Source organism: Pipistrellus kuhlii, unplaced genomic scaffold (genome assembly GCF_014108245.1).
Source record: "Pipistrellus kuhlii isolate mPipKuh1 unplaced genomic scaffold, mPipKuh1.p scaffold_m20_p_14, whole genome shotgun sequence".
In the NCBI taxonomy this organism is placed as follows: Eukaryota; Metazoa; Chordata; class Mammalia; order Chiroptera; family Vespertilionidae; genus Pipistrellus; species Pipistrellus kuhlii.
Window position 1 is genome coordinate 40435805 of NW_023425449.1, and position 10307 is coordinate 40446111.

Consider the following 10307-nt stretch of genomic DNA (forward strand, 5'->3'; position numbering starts at 1 on the left):
GATGCCCAGACTTCAAACTTCTAAAACAACTGAGCTGTGCTGTTCCCTTTCAACATGTGATTTAACTTATTTTTTGGAAACAACACCAACAAGAGTCCCAGAAAGATTGTTAATCACATCCTGCTTCATCTCGTCAGGAGTTTTATACTTGTCTCTTAGTTTTTTAGGAACCTATTGTATTCATTCATATCTAACAAAAGGAAGGACTGACAATGTTGAACTTTACCTAAGGTCTGTGACACTAGAAAACAAGTGATGCTTAAGAAGTGCTTAGGGCTGAAACCGGTTTGGCTCAGTGGTAGAGCGTCGGTCTGCGGACTGAAAAGTCCCGGGTTCGATTCCGGTCAAGGGCATGTACCTTGGTTGCGGGCACACCCCCGGTAGGGGGTGTGCAAGAGGCAGCTGGTTGATGTTTCTCTCTCATCGACATTTCTAGCTCTCTATCTCTCTCCCTTCCTCTCTGTAAAAAATCAATAAAATATATTTAATAAAAAAAAAAAAAAAGAAGTGCTTAGGGCTGGGAAGGACAGGGGGTGGGGGGGTTGACAGGGGTAACAATCATGTATTTTTTTCTTGAGGTGATGAGAATGTTCTAAAATTGATTGTGACGACAGTTTCAAATTTGTGAATATAATAAAAATCATTGTAAAATCTTTGTTAAGACCTCAGAGTATTGAAGGTGGTGCCCAGTAGATCCTCTCATGTGGATCAAGGGCTTCTAATGGTCCTTTGTATCCACATAGGCAGCCAGAATTAGATGCAGGTCCAACTCAGAAATAATTATGGATGTGACTCTGGGGTACAGAGTGAACTGCTCATCAGATTCCTAGAAAATCCACAAAATCTTAAAGAGAATCACATTGGTGAAAATGCTGGCATCTTGAACTCAAAGGGACAAAGTTCAGAATGGGTTCTTATCTTCTTAGGCTCAGGAAACTGGCTACCAAAGAGCTAAACATCTGCAAACGTGGCTCATTTGTTTCCTGTTGTTTTTAACAGCTTGATTAAGATACTCTAACTCATACACCACACAATTAACTCATTTAAATGCATGAGGGCAAATAAAACATTATTAAAACGAATCTCACATGTTCTCAAAATTTTGAATGTGGCTGCTAGAAAACTTAAAATTTTGCTCACATTTGCTTTTGTTGACAAAATAAAATCTCTAATATATCTTTATTTCTTAAACAAAATTACAGTCCAAACTTTGACCTGCCAGGTGACCGAGTGATAATCAGCCAGAAAAAAAAATCTCATTGCTGGCTGCCTGACTTAAATTGTAGCTGCCATTGACTCTTCTGGATGTGGCTGGTCCCAGCCTAGAGTCTGCGAGGTCTGTTCACACATTCAGAGGGAGTGAGGCTGTGGGTGGGAAGCAGAGCCTTCCAGATGCCGCACTCCTGACTGATTAGGGGCCTCTGCTCCACTGGCCTGTTTAATCAAGCCTGGCAGCCATTTATTGCTTGCTTGACTAAAATGTGCTGGGTATTATCGCTTTAAATGAACCTTTCTCCTTCAGCTCTTTCCAGAGCTGAGAATTCTCTCCAGGGCCATGCACATGTGTGTATACATAGGCCAGGGATGAAATGGGAGGGAGGGATTGGTGGGAAGATTAAAGCTGAGAAATGTGAGAGCTTCAAAGTGGCCCACACCTGTTCATGGTGTCAGGGTGTCATCCAGAGCACTGGGCTCTCTTCGCGGAGCCTGGAGCTCACCCCTTGCAAATAGGGGCTATGGGCCTCAAAGGCACATAGGAACAACAGAAAAAGCAGTCCTACAAGGGCATGTGCCCACAATGTATATAATTTTTTAAAATGTCCCCTTCCAGATGAAAACCCACACTAAATGTCTGCATTTCCTCATTTATCAAACATGCCGCATGATCTGGAAGATGGCTGGACAAACAGGTTTTAGAGGCAAAGAAGAGCCTTTCCATCTTGGACACGTGAAAAGGCTGAAGGAAGACTCAGGAATCCTGAATTCTAGCCTCTGCTCTGCAACCTTGCAGAAGCGCCTTTCCATTCTAGCCTTAGTTTGCTCATCTGTAAAAGGAGAAGACTGGAGTAAATGAGCCGTCCCTTAGCCAACTGCTCCCTACGTGTCTCAGGATCCCCAATCTTTGACAATATGAGTGGTACACAGATTTGAACCCCAGTGCTATCATTCCCCAACTGTGACCCTAGATAAGTTACTCAACTTCTCTTATGGTTAATTTCCTTAGCTGGAAAAAGTAGAGGAAATATACCTAACAACTGAATGCCTGTATAGTACTTAGTTCTATGACTGTCACTTCTGAAAGCTGGTAACCATGATTTTTATGTTCCTTTATGTTCTTTTTGTTTAACTTGTTAATCCAGAGTTCTAGGAAATCACGAGAAGAGTTATAGAAAGAAGACATAGTTGATTTTACACGTTTGGCTGATTTCTCTATAGGTCACACGGCCCTGTTCCCGCCATGCTGGAATGAAAAGAGGAGATTACAAAAACCTCCGCAGTCGATAGAGCTAATTACCACTCATTTTCCACCCTCAGAATCTTTAGTGCAGCATTTGAGTAATGGCATCATCCCTGGGAGCTTTCCAAAGCATTTTCTGGGTGAAATCTTTATTTACAAAAGGGGAAAATAAGTCTCCCGTAAGAACACATGACTTCATTTAGAAAGAACAACAGCGCTAATTGTTCCATTCATTTGTCACAATTTCACCCTCCCCAAACTTGCCCAGGAACACATCTTTCTGTCGGGAAACCCTGCTGCCGGAGAGCTTGTTTACACAGTTTGCAAAGACGGGAACGGAAGATGGACATTTATCATGTTAAGCCCCGCGCTGTGCTGTGTCCATTGCATTTAAAAGCCAGGCAGCATTTGGAAGGCACAGACTCTGGTGAGCCCTTTGAGCTCTATTTCAGTATATGCACTGGGTGCTCGGTGCATGTACAGATACTTAGCTATCCCATACCTGTTCCTGTGCCTGGAATATTTCAGAATGCCTTTTGCTTTGGCAACAGTATCTGCTATTTGAAGTCAATCTTGCAAAAACTCTGCTGTGTCCTGGTGCTACACTCAGCCCCCTTTCACCTTATTTCAGCTTTCCACACCCATAGGATGTCCCAAAAAAGTTTACACACACATTGATTAATTGTAAAGGCAGTGTTTATTAAAATGCATTTAATTTTCAAAGTTGAGCTGTTAAAGTGTGTACATTTGGGGGGAGGGGTATACTGAATTTATGTTGGGAGATATATGCTAAATTGGGTGATATGATAATATTTCTTTTAATTAATTTCCTTTTAATGTACATGAATCCGTGTACTGGGCCACTAGTATAAAACATAAAAATAGACTATAGAAATATTTGTATTATTATTATTTTTTATTTTTGTTAATCCTCACTAGATATTTTTCTGTTGATTTTTAGAGAGAGTGGAAGAGAGGGGGAGAGACAGAGAGAAACAGTGATACAAAAGAGACACATTAATTGATTGCCTCCCGCACAAGCCTGCCCTAGGGTTGGGAATCAAGCTTGCAACTGAGGTAGGTATGTATGTGCTATTGACCAAACCAAACCCAGGACTCTTCATTCTTAGGGCCTTCCCTCTATCCACCAAGCCAAACTGGCTAGGGCTATAGAAATATTTTTAAAACGTCATGAATAAATCTTTGGTACAATAACCCATGTGAAGTTTCCTGGTTTCATAAGAAGAGCTAAAAAGAAAAGTTTTGGCTTTTTTCCCTGTAATGTTTTTCCTTCTTGCATCCTTTGCTCCCTCATGCAAACAGATAATTAGCTTCTCTTTTCACTTCATGCTCTCTGACCTCATTCCTTACTTCCCTCTCTAACCCATTAGAATTGTCTTCAGTGGGATAGTCTAATTTTCAATGCCTCTGTACAGGAGAATTGTAATCAGTCTAGAGGTGGTGTGCACTGAAAGGCATTTTATTTATTTATTTTATTATTATTTTTAATTTTTTTTAAAATTGATTTCAGAGAGAAAGGAAGAGGGAGAGATAGAAACATCAATGATAAGAGAGAATCATTGATTGGCTGCCTCCTGCATGCCCTACTGGGGACTGAGCCTGAAACCTGGGCATGTGCCCTTGACTGGAATCAAACCTGGGACCCTTCAGTTCCCAAGCCGGTGCTCTACCCACTGAGAAACACCAGCCAGGGCTGAAAGGCATTTTAAGTTAAAGGTCATCTATGGAGTGAACCAGCATCCCCCAGAGAGTTAGTGAAAGCAGACACTGTTGGGCCCATGCTCAGCGTTTCTGACCCAGCTGGTCGTTGGCGGCATCTGATCACTTGCATTTCCAACAAGTTCCCAGGCCAGGCTGATGCTGCGGGGCCACGCTTTGAGAGCCACTCATCAGTGAGTTAAGAGAGCAGTGCTCTTCCACGCCTCAGCTGCTAATTTTATTCTTAATTGCAGAAATGCTTATAGAGGACTTTTCAATGTATCAGGCTATCAAATCACTTAGTGATCATAACATTGCAATGATGTGATGCTGTTCTTATTCCCATTCAAGAGAGGAAGATAAAGTAACAGGCTGAAGGTCAACAGGCCAGTAAGTGGCAGAGCATGGGTTCAACCCCAGCAGGCAGGCTGCAGGTTTGGGCTTTTCACCCCTCTGCTCTACTGCCTTCAGGCCAGAATTCAATAGGATAAATAGGGTGCCATATGGAAACACAGGGAGGAGCAATTATTTTAAACCGGAAAGATGTAGGAAAGAATTTGGGAATGTTGGAAGCATTTTCACTGGATCATGAAAGAAGAGTAGGACTTTGAGGAAGCAAGAGAACAGGAAGAATGTTTTTTTTAAAAATCATGCAATAAGACACGATGAAGAAAAGTGCATGAAGTATTCTTGGAGTGAGGAGTCTGGCTTGATTGAACCACAGCTTGCCTAGAGAGGTTACATAAGAAGTGAGACTAGAAAATATGGAGGGACGAGATTCAAAAGGCCCTGCGTGCTTGCTGAGGAGTCCAGATGTATTGTTTCCTATTTTCAGACAAAGAGGAGTTCTTGTGGTGCTTTAAACCTGAATGCAGCAATCCACATGGAGCATGAATGGAGAGGACGATATTCATTAGGAAGCTGCCCAAGAATCCAGCTGGGGAATGATGGAGCCTGGATGCAGGTCATCAGAGAATGGAGCTGAGCGTGGCTGGATTTGAGAATTGCTGAGGAGGATGAGAAACTAAAATTTGTAAGCATTGATTACATAGAAACAGATGATACAGAAAGAAGCAAAGAGAAGTAAGACTTACACAGACCAAACCTTTATCGGACACAGCTACCCGTTTCCCAGCCTGTGTAACAAGCACCAAAAAAACAAGGATCTAAAAACACAGGTTTAGCCGAAACCGGTTTGGCTCAGTGGATAGAGCGTTGGCCTGCGGACTGTAAGGGTCCTGGGTTCGATTCCGGTCAAGGGCATGTACTTTGGTTGCGGGTACATACCCAGTGAGGGGTGTGTAAGAGGCAGCTGATGGATGTTTCTAACTCTCTATCCCTCTCTCTTCCTCTCTGTAAAAAATCAATAAAATATATATTAAAAACAAAACAAAACACACACACACACACACACACACACACACACAAGCAGTTAAAATTAAAAAAAGAAAAGTATTTAAAAAAATAAATAAAAAATAAAAACACAGGTTCAGCGCCTGCCCAGGGTGCCTTGGCCTGTGGGGAAGACCATGTGACAAGAGCAGTAATCACTCCCAGTTACGAATACACTAGGAACTGGCGTGAGCCAGAATGTAATTCTCCAGGCTGAGGCCTGGTTGGATTACATATTGGATTCCGGAGAGCTCCTGCCCATCAGGAACAGGGAAATTACCCAGCCATCGTCAGCACACCCCACAGAAGACAATGCCTCTCTGCAGCAATCCTTTCAGCCGGTAAATAGAGCTGACATTTAAGCATCTATTGCTCCTTGTGCGCTAATAAGTCCAACTGGAGGCCCAGAATCATTAGGGGAATGAGCACTTCTAATGAGCTCCAGCAAAAGAATGTGGTTTAGAAAACAAGTTACCTGCAGTTAAGTGACATCAAGGATTCCAATGCTAAAATGTATGAGAAAAGTGCTTGTGGAAGGCCCACGTCTTTATAAATGAGAGGCATAATTTCTATTTTAGAAAAACAAATTAGATCATTTTTTTTAAAGGTCCACCCTGGAGTTTATTTGCTAAAACCTCCTAATAGGTTTTACCCTATGCTTCTATTTTTCTTCCCCTTTCCTCCCCATGGTGGTGAAAGATTAGGCTAAAGAATAGGCAGTAGGACCTCGTTGTGAGCTGATAAATGCACCTACTGGCTTATTTTTCTGCAAAAGGATGCTAATGGGGAAAGTGGAGGGTGGTTTCCCCAACTATCTTACCCACACACGTTCCCGTCAGCCACCATCAAATGACAGGAACTGACAAGCAAAATGGAAACTTTTTTTGCATCTGACTTAGACAATTACCTAGGTAGAGGAGACACCTTAATGTGTAAGGGTAAAACTGAAACAATTAGAATTTTACATATTTTATGGTAGAGTATAGGGGCAGACCACTGGATGCTTTGCAAAGCATATTTAGCAATACAAACCAAAGAGAAATATGTTCTATGCCGATAAAGAATTATCCCCATAATGGCTTTTCATTTGAATTTTCAATTCAATTCTCAGAGAATTGGAGGAAAGAATTAAAAACAACAACTACTCAGCTTCTTACCAATATAGTGAATTAAAATTCGATGCAATAGTGGCTTTTGTAAAATAAAATTGATTTTGCGTTGATTGTTCATTGGAAGGAAAAGAGTTAAACAGCAAGCCTCCCATCCATTTACTCCTTTTATGAGGGTGGTGGTGGAGTGCTGAGAGGGAGGCACTCCTGAGAAAGAAAGAGGCCTGTGACCCAGTCTAATCTCCTTGTAACACACTAATGCTCGGCCTCCTGTCAATCACACTCAATGGTGCCCGGCAGAGGAATCCTTATCTAAAGAATGCTTTTAGCAGATTGTGCCTGCTGTCTATCATTGTTTATAGCCAACAAACCTGGAATGGCTGAGTTTAGGAGGGGTGCTTCCCTGGAAAAGGTTGGCTAAGCTAGGTAGAAAATGAAGGAGTTTCGGGAGTGAGTGGGGTGGTCACATATCTTAGAAACAGCATCTCTTAACCTGGACCATAGTTCATCGAAGGAGGGAGGAAAGGGCTGGGGAGCAGCAGGGTCCTGGGCCACTCTCTGCTTTGCCTGTGTTTATAATTACTTGCATCCGTAATCTCTGATTCCTGTGAGTCTCAGACAGTCTGATCTTTGGGTTGTTTCAGCTGCTCATCACAGAGTGTACTTATTCTCCTTTAACTTTTGACTGTTTCCACGAAGTGGACGATTCCTGAAGGAATGGGAAACTACAGCTTCATTTCTGTTTCCCTTCTCCTGGTCACAGATCAGGAATCAGCCTGGAGTCCATATGAAGACAAACGTTATTTCAATTGCCCAATTTGTGGAGGGCCAAAACGAATAGTGGATTAGCTGTCAAGGTTAGTTGGTGATGTTTGTGAATTCTTGAGCCTCAAGAGAGCAAGTATTCAATCGCTCTATTAAGATGCAGTTTGAAATTTGTCACACCTTCACACCCTTGTTCCAAATGCAAAATGACAAAAAGGCATGTCAACAAATAAAGCCGTAACTGTGATGCACCTGAGAGTCATTGCACGCACTGGGCACTGTGAGCAATCCCTGCAACTTAAAATAGAAAACATAGAACTGAAGAGAGACATCTCAGCTCAAGCCACCATAGGAGGCCTGATAACAAAATTGAAGTTGGCAGCAAAAGCCTGCCCACCTGGGAGTGACCTATATGCCCAGAATAAGAAGCAATTCGATGGCAACCAATGAAGCGGTTCACCAGAATAGGTTGGCACTTGACCATACAGCCACATGTTCTCATCTGGATGTCTACTTCTGGCTACAAGCAGAAGGTGTGGGAACCTGGGTTATACATAAAAGACAGTGTCCTGGCAGGCTAGTCCCTCCAGGAGAGAATGGTGTGGGCCATTGCTCTCAGAAGCCTTCTCAAAAAGACAGTCTCAGCAGCACCTTCTGCAGTTTCCTCTAAGCTGACTCTGTAGAAAGATGCATCAGAGAGTCTGACAGGAAATCTCAAATACAGAAATTAACATGTGACCTGGTGTCACTAAGACAGACAGGACTAGAGAAAGAGGGGGGTGGGGGGGACCTGAACTCAGGAGACCCAGCAGCTCTGGGTGTTAATCTGATGTGGTTCCTCAGCAGGGTTCTGACAGAAGACCTTATGTAAGGAGAGAATCCGGAGGAGAAAGGGAAAGTCTTGTCCTTCAGATACTTAGGGCACATTCCTATCCTTTGATTTATCATTCTGCCCTTGGTTGGCAGAAGTACAATATTCCCACTCTACACTAGAACTCAAGGAGACAAAGAACACAAAACCAAACAAACACCTTTATAATTAGGCCACTGCCCAGCTGGACCAGCATTACGAGTGAGAACATTTTGACAAGGGTTTGAAGTCATTACGACCTTCTTTGGTGCTGATGGGAAATTTGGGATATTGTGAACAAGGTCACAGAGACCATGCTTTCTAAATGGGTCAAAATTGATTACATGTCCGAGAGTTCTTGAGATTAAAAAAGAAAGTATGCAAAGAGATTTTCCTTTCCTTGACATTGGTAGGAAAGGAAATTTCTGAAGAGAGCTACTAACCTCAAAATGTCATGTATAAATAATGCTTCTGAACCTCCCAAGGAGAAAAACTCTAAGCCAGAAAATAATTCTAAAAATTCCAAACTGCATTGCTCATCTGTGCCATTCACTGTTTTCTGGCTAGTGTACAAAATTCATTTGTTGGTATATGGAGGGTAGAAAAAGAGTCCATAAATGTTGGTTAAATGCCACTTAACTGAAAATATCTCAGAAAACATTACAATCTTTATCAACACTCGTTAGGGAAGATACAGACAAAAATATTCTTTAACCTAAAGATTAAAGAGAAACAAAATTTGCAAATTTTAAAATTATTCAAATTCTGCTTGCCTTCTTCATAATCTGTTTTATTTTGAGAAATTTATTTTTATAATATGGACCTGGTATATTTTTTAAAAGTAATTATATAAGAGTAAATAAACTAGGAATCATGAATATGTACATCTATAAAGTTATGTCTATTATCTTGTCCTGACAACATTTTCAAGTTTAATCATCTAATACTTATTGTAGTGCCTTGCTTACACTTGGCTATAAGTATTTGTTGAATGAATGACTAGATCTATATCTCAAAGTTGGAGAAGTAGATAGGATCAGGTTGTGGATGAATTTGATTTCTATGCTGAAGAGCTTTATTTTGAGCCAAGGAATGTTACTTAATTTATCTATCTATCTATCTAACTATCTAATTTTTTAATCAAATGTGATATGGTAATATGGAGTATGGGAGTGAGTGTTGGAAACAGTAGTGGGATATCTTGTTGGAAACTTAGTAAATAGAGGTGGTGAAGCAAGTTTGGTGAGTTCTGTAATAATTCAAAGGATATTATTTTTTCAACTATATTTCTGTTTATTACCTTTAATGATGCCCCATTATGAAGGAAAAAAGGAGGACGCAAGATAAGCAAAATGCAAGGAATGCAATCACTATTATTTATCAAAATCTATGATTTGTATAATTTCATGCTGGGCAATTCCAAGTTTCGGAGTAATTTCTCACCAACAAAAGAAGCTTAATAATCTAGACAGCCTTGCCTGCTACCCTCTCAAATGAAAGAACTGAGACTAAAGATGGTTCAATACCTTTTGAAACCTCCCCAGATAGTGACTATTAATTTCCAAACCAAGATATATATAATTACAGTCTTTTCTTTCTTCCACTAAACATTTCTTCTCCAAATAGGAAAAAGAAAATCAAGTTCTAATATTATGCTGAAGGCTCCCACACTGAATGGTACTTGAATTATAAGGAAGACCCCATCACCACCCTCAAAGAGTTTTTCTTTTTTGAAAAATTGACCCATTCCTTCTCCTGGCTCATGTTGAAATTGATGTCTTCGTTTTTTTGTTTCTCCTGACATTACAAATACACTTAGAAAATAATGACCTGATTTATTCCATATTCACACTGTAAAGTTTTGGAGTACAAGGCCATACATTATCAGCTCAACATTTTCAGTGCCTAGAAAGGCACCTGGTGGTATGTGGTAGAATCAGGTTGCATTGACTTTTCCCCAGTAGCCCAATAGCATCCTTTTCAAAACTCTCTGTCCACAGCTGTTTTTTCCCTG